This window comes from Falco cherrug, chromosome 14 (assembly GCF_023634085.1).
Source record: "Falco cherrug isolate bFalChe1 chromosome 14, bFalChe1.pri, whole genome shotgun sequence".
Lineage (NCBI taxonomy): Eukaryota > Metazoa > Chordata > Aves > Falconiformes > Falconidae > Falco > Falco cherrug.
In genome coordinates, this window is record NC_073710.1 from 4,445,108 (window position 1) to 4,465,142 (window position 20,035).

Consider the following 20,035-nt stretch of genomic DNA (forward strand, 5'->3'; position numbering starts at 1 on the left):
ACATCAAGTTTTTGTCAAAGTCTCAGCCAGCTAAAATAGTTTTGGTTTGTTGTTTTTTTTTTACTGTGATGTACCCTATTTGTGGGGCTTTATGAGAAGGCTGTGAACCAGTAAAGTTACATTCTGAAGGAGAAGACAGAAGCAAGTTAATGAAGAGGAAATTGGCAAGCAAAGAGGGCAGTGTGATAGAGCTGTCATAGGAAGCTCCTGTGTCTCAGGGAGTAGAAACTTTGGCTTATGAGGTAAGGAGAGATAAATGGAAAAAAATAGAGAGGAACCAAGCTGGAAGGGAAGAAAGAGGAAAAGAGAAGGAAAGCAGGCCTGGTGTGAAGTCCAGATGAAGAGTCCTTGCACACTTGACACTGTTGTCTGTAAGTTGTGGTTGACTGAACCCAGCCTAGAAGCAGTTCATTTAAAGCAGCAAGGTGTTGTGGCTGGGTAGGTCCTCCTGAAGGACCAGACTTTTTCTAGCACAGAGTTACTGGAAGACAAGCAAGGTTTTAGCTCTTCTTCCTCTCCCATCTCTGGTTCAGACCGCTCATTGTGGCACATGTTCCCACTGCGTGTGGTCAGGTTGCATAGCTGTGTAACCATCCTACATTTAGAACAACTTTGTGTCCAGTCCTGTTCACTCATAATAACTGTGAGCCTCTTTCTAGGCTCAAAATACTATCTCCACCCGTTATTGTACCAGCTCCTTTGGCACTAACCCCTGGAACAGCTCTCCTCCGTCCCACGTCGGGAAATGTAGGGACGGGAGTAGATTGGTAGGAGCAGCACAAGGTGAAGGAAGCCCTCCAGTTGCCTGAAGGTCCTTGCTAAAGCTGACAGGCCTTTTCAAATCATAACGTGAAAAAGTCATCTGTTAATTGCTTTTGATTACAAATGCAAGGAGGTGAAAGGGCACATGTTTCTCTGTATTTGTGGTGGGGGAGCAGAGCTATAGGAAGACTAACAGCCAGGCTCTCAGAGGAAATTTGTGGCAAGTCCAAGAATTGAACACAAGTTCTAAGTCCCCAGCTGCTGCTTTAACCACAAGAATCCTGTCATGCTACAGATAGACTCTAAATATACAGTGATAGGATATTTATTTTAAATTCCAAAGTATCCCTCATTTAGAGACCTCATTGTTGTTTGCAAATATTTAGGGATCCTAAATACTTCTTAGGAATTTCTGGCATAAGGAAGACTCAGTCAGTTCTGTAAATTCAGTGCCCTAATCACGTATTCTTAGGTTTCTTTGCACATCAGAAGACTTACAAATACATGACTGTGTGAAGCCTTTTAGATTTGTGTGTCTGATCCTGGTAGCTGACTACACTAGTTAGGCGTGCATGACTGCACTCCAAAAGTGCATACAAAATCATCTCCATTCCTTTCTCCAACCCTACAAGGAAAGCTACTAATTTTGTAACGTACATCAGTTTCCTCCAAGTGACATCAGTGAGATAAGGATCTGTAAAAGCAAATGGTTCCTCCTGTGCTGCACAGTGTCATAAGTTAAAAGTCACTAAAAATCACATTTGCTTGCATTTATTGAGCCTTACTATCAAACTATAGTGCGAGACCAAAAAACTCGGGCTTTTGGATCTGAGTTTGCCCGCATAAATGGAGTAAATCTGTTCTTCCTAAGTGCCGGTTCCCGTGGTGGAAGGGTTCTTCCAAACCATGCTCTGTTGGGTAAAGAGTTGGGTAAAGGGCAGTTAATTATTTTATTCCCAAAGGGTACAGCCATGCTCTGTCTGTGTTCTCGTTGAAGCTCTGAGTTGTTACCCTCTACTTTGTGCTGATAAGGCTGCACCTGGAACAGTGATTCCAGTTATGACCTGGTTCTGTGCCCTCATCCCGTCCCTGTTCAGCAGTGATGTGCAGGAGCTGTGGAGGACTAGTATGAATGGTGGTTCAGGGTACCAACCTGCAAGAAGCAGCCGAGGGAGCTCTTTTCGAGGTAAGAGGCTAAAAGGTACCTAATAGCAGCTTGCAGCTACTTTAAAGGGTAGTTACAGAGATGACACAGTGTCTTCTCAGTACCGGCAGAAAACATGGCAAGGGGCAGTGGCTGAAAACAGCACAAATTGTGAGGTTCTGGTTGGATATTCGAAAAAATATTTCTTGAGGAGGGTAGCACAGCAGGGGGACAAAGCCATGGCCTGATCTGGCGTTGGCAATGGTCATGCTTTGAATGGGAGGTTGGACTTGAGAACTCCAGAGGTCTCTGCCACCCACCATTTCTTTGATTTTGCTACAGAGCATGAATATTCTGTCCATTGACTGCTGTTCCTAATTTATATTTTGATGTTTTAGTGTAATTTTGCTCAAGGCCAGATTCTACTGCTTCTATGTTAGGAAGCAATTCTAATCCCCTAAATCGATAGGATTATTTTTGGCACAAAGTTCTGGATTGCGAAATCTGAAGATATCTGTATTGCAGATCCTGAAGGGGGTTGATTTCTTTCTTTTTTTCCTTTCTTTTTTCTTTTTGTAAAATACCTGACATGCTTAATGAATAAGCAGATAAGAAAATTATTAAGGGTGAAGGAGCTTGACAAAACTTGATTACATCTAATCTTTAAAATTCACACGCTACTTTCTTTTCTTTGAACACATAGTATGTTTCTCTAAGAAAGTGATAGTTGTGTGTTATGCGATTTAGCTTCTCTTAACCACTTCTTGTGACCTTTTACTTCAGTAACCTGATTGAAATCTCACTTTGTTAACTTTAATTGACATTGAAGGAAAAATTATTTTTCCAGAAGTCAGGCAGATCGATATGAATTTGCACTCTGCTAACTTTACTTCCTGGAGTTGCCTTGAAGACTGTAAGAAAGCTCAGCACGTGATGGAAAGCATTGAGTCTCTTGTTACTCTACATTTGCTGTGTTATGTGGGTTACCAAAAACACTTCAAAATAAACTGAGAAATGATAGTACAGCCATTAGAGATGAAAGCAGCCCTTTAAAGTACTTCGGTTTGCACTGAAAAGATGTATGCACTCCTCCTTTTGTGCTTGTGACAGAATTAAAAGGGATAATCAGGTTTGTACTGTGATTATTACTCCAAACATTTTAGGCTGTCCAAGAAAATCATTGCTCTAATTAAACCAGAAAGTAAATTATGGCTTTCAAGCACCTAGGTCCCTCAGTATAAAAGGTGACAATAAGGTCACCTTCACAAGCAGAAGTATATAAGTTAATAGAAAATCTACAGGGTTTGGTTCGGAGTTGTTTAATTAGACAGTAGACGACAGGGCCAGGAAGAGCACCATGTCTTTAAAAGTAGCAAGGTGGCTTTTTTCTTTTTCGAATGGGTAACATTTGGCTAAATAGTGTGGCCTTGACGCTAGGTTTCATTAGGTGTAAATGACATTGCAGAGCCTCAGGCTTTAAAGTGGCTCGAGGAGGTACAGGAAGGGTATTTTTCTTTCACCTGTCACCACTTATTTTCCTGAGCTACTGGCCAGTAGCCTGGCATTTGCAGCTAATGGGAATTAAATAATACAGCTGTAATACAAATGTTTCTTGTTGCTTGATCTTATGTGGCAGTCATTAAAGTTTAAATAAAAATCTGGAAAGAGAGCCATATTTAAAATGGTTAAGGACCTTCAGCTAACTTTGGATTTTTATGGCCTTCTCATTATACCTATTATACACTAACACAACCACTAATGAAAGGCTTGGAAACTTTGCGTGGGATGAGGCTCATTTCAGGCAGGAGGAGGAAGTGACCGTCTGCTCGGAAATAGCCGCCTGTGCCAGCCCGGCACTGGCCCCGCCTGCGCGTCTGCTTACCTTTCTAAATTAATTCACAGCTAGATTCCCCTCAGCTTTGTACTGGGCTGCTAAGAGGCCACCGGTGAGAATCCCATCCAGCCTGCCCTCTGGGAGCCGTCACAGCCTTTGCTCTGGTGTCCCAGCCCTGCGGGGCACCGCACCTCCGCCAGGGCAGGGTTGGCCCCATGGAAGGGCAGTTCCAAAGTCGAAGGCCTGTAGAGGCATTAGTTAAATGCTTCCTGGCAAGAGGGTCTGGTGTTACGGTAATGCGCCCTCAATTACACCATTGATATTATTTCTCTGTGTGTTTTTAGTATCTCTTCCCTGCAAAGAGCATTTGCTCAGTGTAATACCTTTTGGCTCTCATACTTCAATATATTTGCTCACTTTATGAAGATTGCACATCCCAGAGATAACAACTGTTGCTATTCCTGGTGAGAAATTTTCTATTCCTCCAAAAAGAAAGCAATTTCAGTTCTAGCGAGGTATTGCACAACTTGTTTCTTACTGCAGCAGTAGTAAAATAAACCTGCTCAGAAGCGAGGGGGGGTGGGTTTAGCATCTCTTCCTGGGCACCTTTTTGCCTGTGCCCCAGGGTGCTTACACTGAGGCTTACGCCGCTGCCTTCCACTGGCCTGCAAGAAGCCATGCTGCTTCTTTGTGCCTCCATCTTCCCATCTGTCAAAGAGGCATTGCAATGCCGACCTCCCCAGTTAAGTACTTTGAAGATTATTGATGTTGCAGCAAAGCTTTTATATGAGCATTTGATTCTAATATTTCTTCCTTCCACAGTATGTTTTATTCAGGCCAAACTCCCCCTCACTTTCCTTGCAGCTAACGGAGCAGAGAATCTGTTATTGCGGCTGTTCCCTATTGCGGCCTGAGAGGTCTGTTTTGATATGTCAGCACAAGAAACTTTTCTTTTTATAATTACAGGTTTTGTCAACCATTTTGACTGCTAATCGAGCTGCAATATGGATTATTGCCTTATTAGTAACACAGGCAGTTCTCCAAAACACACAGCCTGAGGCAGAGCCTCATTACGAAAGACTTCAGGCCAGTTTATTTAGCAAAGCTGTAAGGTACTGGAAATAAGATCTTATACTGGGACGTGTTGAGTAACCTTAACATTAGGCGTAGAGCCCTGCTTCCCTTAGGGACACACCCTATCCATAGGTATTTTGCTGTTACTGGTTATGTGTGAGGAGAGAATCCGCTAGCTGGTATTAAACCAATGAACCAGGCAGCCCTAGGGTCAGCCAGCGTGTTTAGGGAAAGGACCAGGAGGCATCCATCCTGGAACCTGCCTTCTGAGGAAGACGCTTGCCTCAAGAGGAAAGAGAAAAGTGGTCAGTGACATAATTTGAATGCAAAATTAAAGACTACTGCTGAACATTAAAATATTTCTTCTAGTTCCCATGGGATTTTGCATGGAATTCACTGCGCTCAGTGTGAATGGCAGAGGGACTATATTTATACTTGGTAAATTGGCTGGATGGTCTCCTGAGATTTGAATTGTTTAACACAGAAAGCTCTTGATTTGGGGATATTTTGTAGCATCCAGTGGCAAGATCCACCCACAACCCCTCAAGGGATGTATTCAAAAGAATATGTCTAATTTTGCATCATGAGTAGCTGCAGAAGAATACAAGCCAGGCATTCAAGCTGCATGATTTCAAGAGCAATAAAAAATATGAGATATGAATAAAAAAATTATCAGAAAGAAAGTCTTATCTTAAAAGCATACAGAATTGGACTAAATATTTTGATTGGTACTTCCTCCCCTCTACTTCCTGAAATAATTCTGTTCGGGTCAAATGAAATGGTTCTTCAATTATGTTGATTTTAGTAAACGTTTTCAGGGGGAAGAAAAACTGAACACCATTCCCTCCCTTCCAAATGAAATATTTTTACTTCTTCAAAATGGCATAATTCAATGGCATTTTCCCTTGTGATTTGATAATCACACCTAAAATATTTTAAATGCTACCCGTGTTTTACAAATGTAAATATAAATTTATATATGAACAAGACAGCAGGTTAAATACTTTGTTGTATCCAAAATGTTTGTATATTTACTGGGATTGCTTCATTTTTAATCAAATGAAAGTAGAATGGTTTTTGATTCTTCTCTGACCAATGGGCGGGCATAACTTGATACAGTTTCAACCCTGATCACCTGCGTGTCAGTTTGATTCCCCAAATTTAGGAGCCTCAAATTGCTTTAATAGCACTACAGCATAGTTATATTTCAGACTTCCTAGGCACTGGGAGGAAGCGCACGTCTTACTTTAAATGTCTTACTCTGAATTTAGCCAGCACTGAGTCTTATTTTTGTGTATTTATGTAACTACCTGAGCAGGATTATTTTTTTTATTATTGTTAAATTTGTTGCCTGTAACTAAGGCACAAACAAACACTAAGCCACTTTGTTGTTTGTCTAGTTTAAATGAAAATGTTGCGTTGGTATAGAATCAGTCTTGAAGTATTCTTTATCTTCTGAAAATGTTTCCAAGCAGAAATACTTCAAAAGCACATTTTCCATCCACTAAAAAAAAATGTTCAAAAAATGAAGTGCTTTTAAATGCCTATGGTAGCAGGTAAAGGAAACAACCATATTAAAAGAAATAATGAGAAAATAACCCAGGAACAGGCTCGTTCTTTTAGACTAATCATTTGCTTTGAGAGTAGGCTGAGTTTTGAACACCTAAAAATTGAAGTAGCAATAGGCTGTGGGCCAGGGTGGTAATTCATTTTGAGAGATCAACTTCAGGTTCTTTGAGGGAGACAAGGTTTCAGGGGTGGCTTTCCTGAAAGTCAAACCCATTGAGGCTGTCCTGTAACTGACTTCTGAGCAGAGAGGCAAGTATCACTAGCTGTGGTATAAAAGCTAGGTCCAGCCCGTGTCTCTTTGCATAAATAAACAATATAAAAAATAGGGAATAAAGGAAGGGGACTGATGGAATGGTTTTATAGTCAATTTTTTGTACCTAGCAATAAAGGTTTACTTTAAAAAGAATTTTTTTTTTTTGCTTCTTTGCCTTCATTGCTGTCCATATTGACTTTCTGGTTCACAGTTTTACAGTCATGTTCTTGTTTCTGCTTACTATAAGAGCTGCTTGTCTGTTTCCAGAGCAGTGTTTTGTTTTGGACCATGTAAGGTAGTCAGTGCCCAGGAAGAGGCTAAGACACAGGCGTTGTGCACAGCGGTGCTTCTCCTAACATGTTCTGTGTGTTTCAGATAATAGTGGTTAGTGATCATCCACTGATGGACCTTTATCCTGCATGGATTTGTCTAATCCTACTTTGAACGTGTTAATACTCTTTGGCCTCTACAATATCCTCAGGCAGCAAGTCTCGCATGCTAATTGTATGTGGTATAGTGTTTGAACTGTGAAGAGGTATGTGTTTAAAGCTTAAAGTAGGTCCAGCCTGTCTTTGGAAGAATGGTGGGTTGATTCATCTTTGTAACCGGAGGACCTGAGCCTAATAAAAGAAACGAAGCGTATTTTGAATTGCAACCTGAGCAAATAATAAGGTGCGACAGTAAGAACTCCTGACTTGCTTACTTGAAAAGGTATGGAAGCTTAGAAGACATGCACAGTTATAATGCTGACTTTTTATTAATCAAGTTCAATCCTCATACTTGGTCTGAAAACTTTTGCAATTAGTGTTGATCTTCACAGAGGGAAGCTGTGAAATGCAGATGGTGAAACTTCTCCGCATGTTTTGTGCTTCTCTGTTTTGCCAACATGTGCTAGCATCAGACAGTAAATGTTGTGGAGTGCTTGGCCGCTCTGGTAGGAAAATGACGAGGAAAATACAGCCATTTTTAACTGATCCAACTTTCTTTTCAAATTCACTGTTGCATGGGTTATTTGTCAGTTCCTCAGATTATCCTAGGAAACCAGGAAAAAGATGCCTTGCTTCATTTGTATCAGATAGGGTTATGAATATTTCTGTTTATGCTCTGTTTGTGTGGAGGGAAAGGGACATTTCTGTTCTAGTTTCAGTTTCTGCTCTTAAGAAAGTGAAAACAAAGGTTGGTGGCACGCAGCTGTGTTATCTATGGGATCTTGTTCCTTGTTTGATAACAGGAGAGGTTCAGGCTTCTGTATATGGGTTTTTCATTTAGTGTCTCCTGTTCTTCACTATGTACCTGTACAGGGGTTATAACTCCTGCATCTGAGCACTTGTTCATCCCAGAGTGGTGAGGGACATATCAATGCTGTCCCGAGGAAAAACTCTCCACTAAGATTTCAGCACAAGTACTGAGCAGAGGCTCTCCTCTGTGCCAATATGGATGCAGCACAGATCTCGTAGAAAGAGAAAATCTGGGTTTCCCAAGCAAAGGGAAACCCAGCTGAGACAGAGGGATCTAAATCCTGCCCAAGAGGGATTTATCCCCTCTCTTTCCCTGCCCCTGTCTACAGCCAGGGATGAGGCAGCTGGGTGGGCTGCACACTGGTCGCAAGCCTTGCGCAGCACGTACAGTCTGTTGCAGAGATACCAGTACTAGCTCTGAGTCGGGTATTGCCGCAACCAGAAGTAATGGGTTCGCAGTGAAAGCTGAGCAATGCTCTAAGACAGTAGCACCCCTACATCTGTCATGTTGACATGAAGCTGCTTTTAGTAACACTCAGCAGGAAGGGGATGGCTTGTTGGCCCCTAGAAGAGGCTAAAATGAGAGCTGCTTTTGTCCCTTGGTCCTTTTAGCTGCGGAGAACCTAATTTTAGCACAGTAGGGTTTATATATATATATATGTCTATATACACACACGTATGCATATATACACGTTCAGGCTAAAATTTTAAATCATTGAAAAACCACAAAGCCTTGAATTAGAAGAGAGGTCAGGGGAAAGTTTGTGAACTCCAGCTAGTGCTGCAAACAGAAGCAGCAGCTGATTCACCTCTCCCGAGGTCTATCCCTGTGGTGCGCCTCAGCAGGACCTTCAGCTCAACCATAATGACAGGCTTCTGCTAATGGAGCTTCATCTCACACGTAACCTCGGCGTGTAGCATCCAGGGCCAGGCAGCCTAACTCTGGCAGAGATGTCATGTTTTACTCAAAAGAGTACTTTGTAATTTAAAGAATTTTAAATTACAGCTTATTAGCAACAGTTCCTTCCTGAGTAGTGTCTAATGCAGCTGCACTTGATGCCATTACTGTAGCTTCACTGGAAGTGCGTGACTTGGCCCAGGCTGTAGATGTTAAGGCAGTATTTTCATGGGACAAGTAAGGGAGATGTGATTTTCTACAGCTGTAAGTACCTAAATACTTGTTGAAGTTTGGCTCTAATCACTGCCCACCAACTACAAGATCCTTGCTTCACCTAGTGTCAGCATCTCATAGGATCAACCATAAATATTTGTGCTTTTTTTTATTGTAACTATTTCTGAGGAAAACAGGGCAACTGTTTGAAATACACTTTAGTGACTGATGGCAAGGCAATTACTTCAATTTAGGTTTCAGAGGAATGACTTGAGAGCATGTTTATCTTGTTAATTTAGACTGGCCTTTTAACTTTATTTTTCTTTATTCTCCTGAAATACAGTACCATCGCATGTTAAAAAAAAAAGTATTATGGAAACTACCTCTTATACAGGGGTTACAGAGCATCTCTTTATGAAGGCCTTTTTGCAGGCCAGCATTTCAAGCATTATAGTAGGTGTGTAGAAACTGAGGCCTGTGGAGGTGAAATGACTTTCCTAACTTTGCACAGTGAGCCACTGAAAAAGTTGGGCTCGAACAAAATTCTGGATAGACCTAGCTTTGTGTCAGGGATTGCCATTATTCTTTCTCCAGCCAACTGTTGCTGTCATTTCTGCCTTTGGCTACCACTGGTTCAAGCATCTTAAAAGATGTTCTAGTGGAGGCATGGTCACAAAACCAGGGCAGAGTCAGAGAACAGGCTGAGATTGGAGTGTGTTTGAGAGAAATGTTGGTAATCTTGATCAATCTTGAGAATAGAAGATATTTGAGATAAATTCTCAATTTCAAATCCCACATTAAACGGCTGCGTTTGTTGCCAACATGTACTTTGTAAATGCTGTATGTTTTTTCGTCTGGAGACTTGCAGAACTGCTTTAACCTGGCCCTGGTGAGATTAACATGGTATCCTTTCAATTACCTTGAGCAAAACATGCCAATTTTCTATTGCCTATTTTTAGGCTTCCAGCTGGGCCTAAGAATTGAAAAGTTATTAAAGAAAGCCAAGATCTGAGCAAATGTGCCTGTTATAAATTGTAATATAAACCACTTATAAGTATAGGTTTTATCATCCTAGAGTTATTTCTTAATTTAAATGTTTCATGTGCATATCTTGGAGATGGGGACGTATTTGGGTGAGGAACGTGATTATAAAAGCTATTTCTTTGTATGCCAGACTGTGATTATTCCAGATTGTAAAAATAAAAGTATTACACATCTGTGAAATACCTGACAAACTTCTTTGACAAACCAGATGTTAGACTATCTAATACTTATTTTAAAGATATGCACACAAATGAAAAAATACATGCAAACTTATTCTGTTGCGATGATAATGTTATTGCTGTAGCATTGTTTTGTTTTGCTTTTCATGTCTCCTGCAGTGAGGGCAGTGTGAGCATCTGAGTCTGGTTCCCATTTGTTTTGCTTGGAATGTGTTGGGCTGTCTTGAATGTCTTCCATTGTTATATGGACGGTAGGTACATGTGCAATAGCTCTCTTAATGTAGGGCATGGAGACATACTGTAGGTATATAGTATAATTAACTGTGCGGCTATTCAGGAGCAGCTGTTCCCTATTGTTGTTGCAGCACAACAAAGCCTTAAGGCAGCACTTGTTAGTATTTATGGAAACCCATTAGCCAGTTTGTGAATGAGCCTGCAAAAGAAGAGGAAATTCTGATAATAATAAACACGAGTTCTTGTTAAAGCTGGAGAACTCCAGCTATCCCTATCACTCACTACTGGTAAAGGCTCTCGTCCCTTTGATTTTTACCACAGAGTAGATCCAAACTTTCTCTGAAACACCAATTGAAAATCCAAATGAGTGAACTCCTTTCCAAGGCAATGCTTTGCTCCTCCCAGCCCACTGCATTTTTTAAAGGAAATCAGAAACTCTTCCCACTGCAATCCAGTTTTGGTGCCAGGATGTACATAGGAAATACTATTTCCTGCCTGTGCTGGCAAGTTTAGTTATTAAACCACTTCCTCCAAGAGCCAAACTGCTTTGAAGAAGAAATAAAGTTCAAAGCCTTTCTAAGAGACCATTTGTTGTTCTTATGTGCCTAACCTGAATGTTACGCTGCACGCCGTATAAGTAAAAAGAGTTTAATCTCTTGAAGACGGGCTGGCCGTTGTTCTAGGTCACTGGGTTGGGAGAAGCAGGAACAGGTTACAACGGCGTTTTTAGGAAGCTGCTTTCTGAGGTCGAAGGGGCTTGTTGCATTGGTGCTAGAGAGGTGAGCGCCAGCGAGCCGCCGCAGGGCCATTGAACAGCTTCTTGCAGGACAGGCAGCGGCTCCAGACTGCTTGCGGAGACAAGGAAGCTTGTGCTGCCATCCATATGTGTTCATCTGGACATTGGGTAGCTCGGAGTCCAAATGGATGGAGCAGATAGAAGGCAGATACCTCAGAGCACTTTCTTCTTTCTGTCAGAGACACCTCACTCTTACAGGCATTCCACATTTAGTTTTTAACTGGCAATACAGGCTGTGTAATTGTGATAGTTACCCATCCTATTCTGCGGCAAAAATGATGCTGTGTGACCGGTATCTGGTCAAAACCAACAAGGGGAACTCAGACAATAACCACCAAACAATCTACAGGACAAAAATTATCCATAAGTGAAAATGTTTCCAGAAATCATTTGCTGTTACTGCTTGTGCTCCAGCTTCACCTTAAACAGGATAGACAATTAGTTGGGGAAAAAGGTTCTAGTAACAAGTTCCCTGCTCTGAATCTGATAAAAGTAATAAGGGAGGTTTGAAAAGTGGCGTAGGCATTTTCTAACCTTGGAGCATGTTAGCAGTAAGGTACATTTGTGAAGAACAGCAGCAGTGAAATGTTTATTATTGTGCACCTCCATCCTTTTTGTATTATTCTGTGAGGATGGGGCCGCTTTTCATCTGATCTGTGCTGCCAAGGCAGATAAGAGAGGTTTGTATGATGTCAGATCTGAAACCAAGAGACCTGTAGACAGGTTCTGAGCAGTGATGCCTCTGGCAACTGGTTTCAAGGCAGAGCTTATGTAGAGTGCCTGAGGTTTTAATAAGCGTATAGATGTCTGAGTAGCACTTAAAGAGCATGGGAGGTGACAGGCTGACCCAGTCACTTTCATTAATTGGAATCAAGTTACCTTTTCACATCTGGGCAGAACACTGTGCTGGATATTTAGGGAGTGAACAATATGTTGCCATTGTCTCTGTGCACTGGGTCCTCGGTAACTAGTGAACTGGGACATGAAAAGTAAGTTGATAGTAATAGGTGATGTTCACGGCTGAGAGAACACCAGACTGCGTAAATCATGCTTGCAAAAGTGCAAGCATAAATCATGGAGATCTTCCCAACATGTGCTTGTCAAAGGCTACTACTGTTCATGTGTGAGTTCTACGCAGGCCAAATCAAATGCACAGTTTTTGATGGTTTTTGTTTTGTGCTGGTCAGAGTTGAGGGCTAAATCTTCAGGTGGCTCTATCAAATACTTCAGTAATTATTGAGAAGTACACAGGTGTATACAGAATTATCAATTGTAAGGATGTTGAGTTCAATTTAGGTTTATTTTTAAAAAAGATGAAAGAGCAGAAAATCTATATCCTAGCTGCTTGATCTGTGAAAAGCTGAATTAAAACCAAAAAGACTGATTTGTCCATTTGTGTAAGTTAAAAATGTGAACATTTACTTTATTTCATTCCAGATCAGGCCTCTTAGAAGTCTATTTCTGTCAGTGCAGTGAGCATCCTGCAGGAAGGGTGACATATCCTGAAGCAATTTAACAAAGCAGGTTTGTAAGATATTTGTTCTAATATAAAAAGACCATAAAACCTCAGCAGCACAGTGAAGAACACAAAACTGTAAGCCAGGGAAGAAAAGGCCTTGGAGGAAACTCATGGACAGTGACTTGAAATCCAAGATTTGTTTGGAGAAAAAAAATTGTTGCTGTTTGAATCTATTTTTTGTCAGTGATGTCCCCAAGTGAACCTTAAGATAACCCAAACATTTAAAAATCATAACTTGGGACCCACACCACAGGAAGGACTGACTAAATGTGCTTATAAAACATGTATCTTTCTTCAACATGGAAACTTCTTGCAGTGTTTTGACAAAACATTTCTAGACTTGAAGGTGAACTGACTGATACAAGAATAGAAAACCAAAGTTGGTTTTGTAAACTCTGGAAAGTTTACATTTTGAAAAACATTAGTTATTTCACTGTACTACAAAATCAAATTGCAGATCCCTACAAAAATATTTCAGAAAGTGTTGTTTTCTGGGCAGCTTTCCATAGCGTTCTCGATTATGTTTTATTAAGGTTGAATTGATTTTAATCTACTTCTTGTCTTTTTGAGTCTTTGGGATATATTTTGGTCATTTTTGAGCCTTTTGCATAAATGTAAGGCTAGAAGCCTACATGAAAGCCGAGTTTCTTCTCTGATCTCAAACATTTAAGGAGTTAGGGTTTAAATAAAAGCATTCAATGTTGTAAGATCTGAAACAAAATTTTGGCATTGACAACACTGTGGGTCTAATACAAGGCTTCCATCTTAGTTACTTTTTATGGCGTCTAGTTCAATCACTGCAGAGCAGGACTGTGCCTGGTTAACATGAACTTAGCGATGCAAAACTTAATTCATGTAGTTTAACAGACTGGAGTCCAGGTGTACTTGGAGTCTGCTTCTGGAGGTGTTACAGTTCATGACAGAGGGGTCTGCAGAGTTTGGTCCATTCAGTCTGAAACAGACTAGCATTGTTTCTGTAAAACATATACTGAGGTATCGTTAATGAACATACATATGTATTAGATACGTGTGTATATTCTCCCATGCACAAACTGTGGGTCAGACAATGAACAGCCAGCCATGTGTCAGCGTAGCAGATGGAACAGCCAGCCATGTGTCAGCGTAGCAGATGGAAAGAAGTAGAAACCTACTTTCTAGTCTTTCTTTGTCCTCTCTGCCAGCAGTCACTGTCCTGGTACCTGTGCTGACCTCCCGGACTTGTTCAGAGTCTGTGAATACCTGACCCTTGGGCAGTGAGAAGCATCAGCCACTAACTCTCTGCATAACATCTAACTGTACTGCAGCTTTCCCCAAGAATATTTGCTTCAGCTGCTCTTAGCTGATAGGAAAAGGCTGTTCATTCCCTTTGCACTAGAAATCTGAATATTCCCAGGTTGGTGAGTCTGGCTGACTGTCAAGTCCAGCCTCATTCCAGGTTTCTGGGCTGAAGTATACCGCTGCTGCAATTACCTTACTGCTAAACATCATCTCAAACCTCTGCATCAGGTAAAACTGGCATCTTCACATGAAGTTCTTTGGAAATTATAAATTAACTTAAAAACGTGAGTTTTATATGATATGAGAGATTTGGGGGAATTTTTTTCAGCTAGCGTTCCTGTTTTCAAGCGTTTCATTCTAAAATGGTCATATCTACTCTAATCAAGTGAATCTAATCTGGGTTAAAACTAATGACATGCAGACTGCATTAAATTCCATGTATATATTTTAAACGTTCAATATAAGTACACTTGGGTTTTTTTACTATTTAGTATCTTTTATTGGTGCAGAACCCAGAGGCTCTGCTTGGGAATGGGAGCCCATTTTGCAAGTTGTGATGAACAGACACAGAAAAAAAAACGTCCCTTCCCTGGCGAGTTTCTGAAATTTTGCACGCCACAGCATCTGAAGCCAGATCTAAGTCTCTGTCCCACCTTTCAGTACCATACTCCACTTAAAGAAACTACCAACCCCTACTCTTTAGAGAATTTCTGGCCTGATTCAAAATGAGAACGGCTCTGTCATCTCTGCCATTCTGGATTGTTTTTTAGTGAGGAGAAGTTTTGTGCTTGGGTAGCAGAAAGAAGTTCCTGTGAAAGATGATTTCTTTTATCACTTTTTTTTCTTTTTTAGCGGTTAAACAAAAATATTTAATGTTTAACTAACTCTACTACTTGTAGAAACCCACTGACAGTTGGTCCAGTCATCATCTCACTGAAGTCAGTGGAAGGAATCTAAGCGGGTAAACAAGCCCACTGTTTTTAATTTAAGATATAGGGAAAGGTTGCTGGGTGTATAGATTTGACTGGTTATTCTAGTGCCACTTAATGGAACTAAAATGGCTGTGTTTTCAAGTGTCATTAACTGCTCTAATTTCATTAGTCTATGATCCTCTTTCCTGGACTACAGTTTCACTGCGCTACTCACAGTAAAAATGACTTAGAGACCCTGTGTAAAATCTTTATTTACACAGGTATAGCTGCCACGGGAAAACGCCAGTTGGTTATTTTGGGAGCTCTTAGGCTAAAACATGTCTTGAAGTCATGGTTTGGGAGGTTTATGGGTTTTTTGTTTCTTTTTATCTAGATTCTGCAATCACTTTTTTATCTGAAAGCATATGACACTAATCTGTCTGACCCATGTATTATGCAGTCCCAGGAAGGCAAAATTTAAGAGAAGATTATATCTATTATAGAGTATCTTATCTATTAAGTGTTGTCAACTGCTAGTTGCCTTGCCCAGTGTACTAAATTTGTTCTGACTGCTTTTGTTCATCTATACATAACAAAAGGTGTCTCACAATACTGAATCTTGCTGTAATGAGAAAAAATGTTAAGAAGAAAACTCCATGTTGAACATTAAAGTGACAATGCTATTCAGCATACCGGGGTGGGTGATTCACACCGTCGGTGGCACGTTCTGTAACACAAGGAAACGAAGAGAACCAGACAAGGGCTAGTACTTAAAATTACATGAGCAAAAAAATGTAAATGGACATCACCAGACTACTGATTCTTTATTTCATTTGCAGAGCTTAAAAAATACTAGTTACCATCAGAAAAAAAAAAAAAAAAAAAAAAAGCAGAGAGTTTTAAGCAGAGCTGTTTGCTGGAATAGTACATATCTTCCTTTGACAGTCATTGATCTATTTTTCACATATAAGCTATAGAGTGTATTAGCTGTATATATTAGCTAAGAGAGTATGAGTTCTCGAAGGAACAGATGGTTATTCCCAGCCTGGACAGCACTTTTTAAGCATTAAGAAATCTATACAACTGTTCAAGTGAATTACCTGGGTTTTGCTACTGCAATTTTAAAGCACAGTGTAGACTTAAACAGTCCCTACCGCTAGCACCCTCAAAAAATTAGAAGTTTCCTTTCTTATGCCCTCTTCATTTGCCATGCACTTTAAAAATGACAGTTGTCGTCCCTATGAAGATGAGAAGATTTATGTTGGGTATGTCACATGCTTTGATGGTAGTATTGCCCCAGGCTTTTGTCATCCAACCTACAGGGATAACAATGTATAATGGTAGTGCTTTTTTCAGAACACTGTAAGTATACAGATATTATTAAATTTTACTATTACCACAGGGAATGAATCAAAGCCTCCAATAAGCAAATGAACTATATATTATTGTCCTGCCTTTATAATTTTTGTTCAGTATTATCTGATTGCATTCTTATTATCACTTAGTTGTTTCTCTGCATGTAGTTTTATCTAATTTCTCTTTATTTCAGTCACTTCAGAGGAGATAAATGGATTCCTTCAGACTAATTGCTACTTATTTAAAAAAATGTGAACCTTCTGTAAGAGTTTCAAATCAGTAGCTTAAGCTAGCTTTTACTGTCTATGGAATTTATCTTGAAGAATTTCATCACTGTAGAGTCTGTTAATAAGTCATTTTTTTGAAGGCGCTTTCAGTTTGCCCTTACCTGGTCTGCCAAAATTTTTAATGCAAACAGATTATCATAGTTAAGTAGATAATGAGATATTTACTTCTTTTAGTATCTATATGGATTGGAAATACCACTGATAGACCTTGCAGCTGCATGAGTTTCAATGTGAAGTGTCTGACAGAGAACTAGAATAAAAATAAATACCGTGTTATCTTGATTTCTCCATTCTTATATGACAGAGGAAGCAGCTGCATTGTTTATCTGATGGAAGGAATGTTACGAGTATGTTTAATTAGATGTAAAAGTACTTTGTAATACTGGAAAAGTAAACAAAGGATAAATGACAAGATGAGCTCAAGTCATCTAAGATGGTTTAATTCACAAGTGTTGTACCCTTTCATATAATTATTGCAGTATGTGTCTGTACATCAGAATCAATGTATCCAATCTATATTCAACAGCATATCAATTTCTCATCCCCGTTAGCAAGCTTTCTTCTTTTCCCAGTGCGGTTGGACAGTGAGTTCATGGAGCCTAATTCTCACGTATCCATTTGCACTAATTTTCAGAGGGTTTCATCTATTCTTTCCTTGGTGCGAAAGCAAAATCCAGCTTCCTATTGCTGTTCTATAAAATGTTTGAAGTCGGTATGGTTTTAAAAGACATCACATTGAGTGATGCTTGAGTAGGAAATGGGATTGTCATAGGCCACCTGAAATTAAGCTTCAGCAATACAGCCTGCATAGTTTAGTTTTCTCACTCAATTCTAATAGCTGCTCGCAGCAATAGTTGCAGCGCAGTAGCCTCAGATGAATACAGTCCTGATTATTGTTGGTATCAGAGGAAAAAGCACAGCGCGGGAGTTAAAATATTTACAAGTCTTAGGCTTTCTGAGGGAACAGATGACGTTTCACAGTTAAAATATAGTTTTCCAGGGATGTAAGCCTTGAATTGTTGAGTGAAGGTTTCCATGTAAGTGGACAGAACATAAAGATCCTCCAGGATCTGGGATGTGGATTCTGATGAAAAACACGTTCCATGTGAAAAAGTCCTGATATTTACAACCAGCTACCTCAAAAGACTCAGTGAGAGCCATAAGACATAATTAGATCGTGAAGTTTGATCCCTGCCAAATTCATAATTTAAGTCAATGCTTAAGTCACATCTCTACCAACAACAACAGCATAAAGGAACTGCCATTAGTGCATGGAACTGATGCTTTCATGTGCTAATACACAGATCACTCCAATTTTCTGTTAAAATCAGGACTCAAGAAGTCCTAACTTAATCCTCAGCCTCTGCGAATTCTCTAAGAGGTGGCTTTTTCTTAATTATTTCAGTTTCTGAAAGAATCTTTTTTAAAATCCATTAATATATATTTTAAAGTCTGAGTGTCTTATGTGAAAGTAAAGTTTAGAAAAAGTATGCTTTGCCTGAGGTTAGGCAACTCTTTGTTCAGGACTTATTTCAATAGATCAAGCTTTCCAGCATATGCATTCTTCCTAGGCATTCTCCATCTTTCACAAATATAGCAAAATAAACATGAAGGAATATCATCAAGAAGAAGATATGCTGCTTGTGTAAGTAATTATGTCCCTTGTTAGTTCACTAGAAAGTAATTTTCTTCTCCCCCCCCCCCCAGCTCTTTACATTTCTTAGTGTGCTCTGGAAGGTATTTTTACTTAATTTTGTTTAGAAATTTGAACAGCAAGAGAAAGTGAGAGATGATTACAGACTTTATTTAAGGGTTTGATTTTGGTTTCTCTCTGTTCTTATATCAAAGATAAAATGGAAGTGGTGGTGTCATGTTCAGGTAATGAGATTTTATATTAAAAAGAATAAATTAAGCTCATAAAGCCAATGGCAGGAGGGACATGAGGAACCATTTCTAGCTCACAAAAAGGACTTTATACATTAATGCAGTGAGCATCAAGAGTTATTAGGAGCTGAAATTCAAAGCTCAAAGGATGTCAAGTGCTTCAAAAGCAAAGGCTTATTTTGTATTGTTTATATTTAGAAGTGATATGGAGCTCCCTTGAAATATCTTACCCATGATGTCAAAAATCAAAAGCATTATGGGGAGAAAAAGAACTTGGGACATTTCCCTTGCAAACAAGAGTTCTGCCCATGACACACCAGAGGATTCCTCTGAGGTACAGATTTGTACACAGCACTACTTACCAAAAAAATACAAACATCCTTTCTGCTTAGCTGCACGTTGTTGCTTGCCTTGAAAATTCATAGTACACAGAAAGGTTTTACTGTTAACATTCAGTACTTTTTTTTTTTTTTTTTAAGTAAAACCTCAAATCCTGGAGTATCACTATGTGGTCATTTTTTAAGTAGATTTTTTTTTTTTTTAAAGCTCTGTGACATTTTTCTTTAATGGCTGATTTTTTTTTAATGTCAGCTACATTTTTAAAGCATGAGGCCTGGTTGTAACTGGCCTCGGCACTGCTACTGTACATCAGACTGTACTATTTGATCATTAATTTATCACAGTTCTAGCAGTTTGTTTGACAGGTGATAGTGCTTTCATCTAATGGCTACACAGCAAGTGTGTGGTGCACTAAAGAGTGGATGCCACTGACTAGAGTTAGAAATCAGCAGACAACAGCCGCTTTGCAGAGCTTTATCGATTTACTAGAATCATTTAAAGATATGAAACAACTGGAATAATGAATGCCAATTCAGCTCACTGTAGGGGTTTTTTCTTCTAGTTATTTAGTTTGGAGTATATTAATAGAGTTTTGTTGCTAGTGTTGTTATTACAACTATTTGCAGTGGTAAAAGAGGTGCAGAAATCAAGGTGCAAGTTTGAATATTTGTACTGGAAATACAGTGTGTGTGTGTGATCAGTGCAGCTTAGGAAATCGATACTTGGCAGAAGTATGAGGCATATTGGAAATATTATGGATATTTAACCTGTAAATTCAGCTTTTCTTAAAATTGTCTAGTGAAAATGTTCTCTGAATTAGGTATATAATTAGGACTGTTGCACTAATGGGAGATGCAAAATAAGGCATCTTTTGCCAGCATGTAACATCGAGGGGGGGAAAATATATTTAACCTATTACCTTTCGTTTCATGCTTTGTTCATGACATGTGTAAAGCGTGGTGCCTGCATCACAAGTTACTACAGTGCTGGTACAGACTGGTGCGCTCCAGCTGTGCCACTGGCCAGGACTGGCTGGCCGTGAGCTCGCTGTGCAGCCCATCCACAGCACAGCACCTCTGCCCATTGCCCATCAGCAAGTGGAGCCACTACGTGCCTACAAAGTCGCTCTGCCTGAGATCCCAGCTGGATCTAGGGTTGCAGCTGGGCTGTTGTGCATATGGAAAGTTGTAATCTTCAAATCCTACCTCAGAGCATACTTCAGT

At 39.8% G+C, this 20,035-nt stretch overlaps 1 long non-coding RNA gene across 3 annotated transcripts in view; it reads left to right on the forward strand.

Moving 5' to 3' along the window:
• Positions 1-20,035, forward strand: part of LOC129737328 (uncharacterized) — a 770,208-nt gene that overhangs the window by 646,188 nt on the left and 103,985 nt on the right. For 2 of the 3 annotated variants that reach the window (XR_008735059.1, XR_008735060.1), the window contains exons 8-9: positions 10,368-10,459; positions 12,676-12,762. This is a non-coding gene — a long non-coding RNA (uncharacterized LOC129737328). The remainder of the gene's footprint in view (positions 1-10,367; positions 10,460-12,675; positions 12,763-20,035) is intronic. The other variant, XR_008735061.1, reaches the window with a different exon arrangement.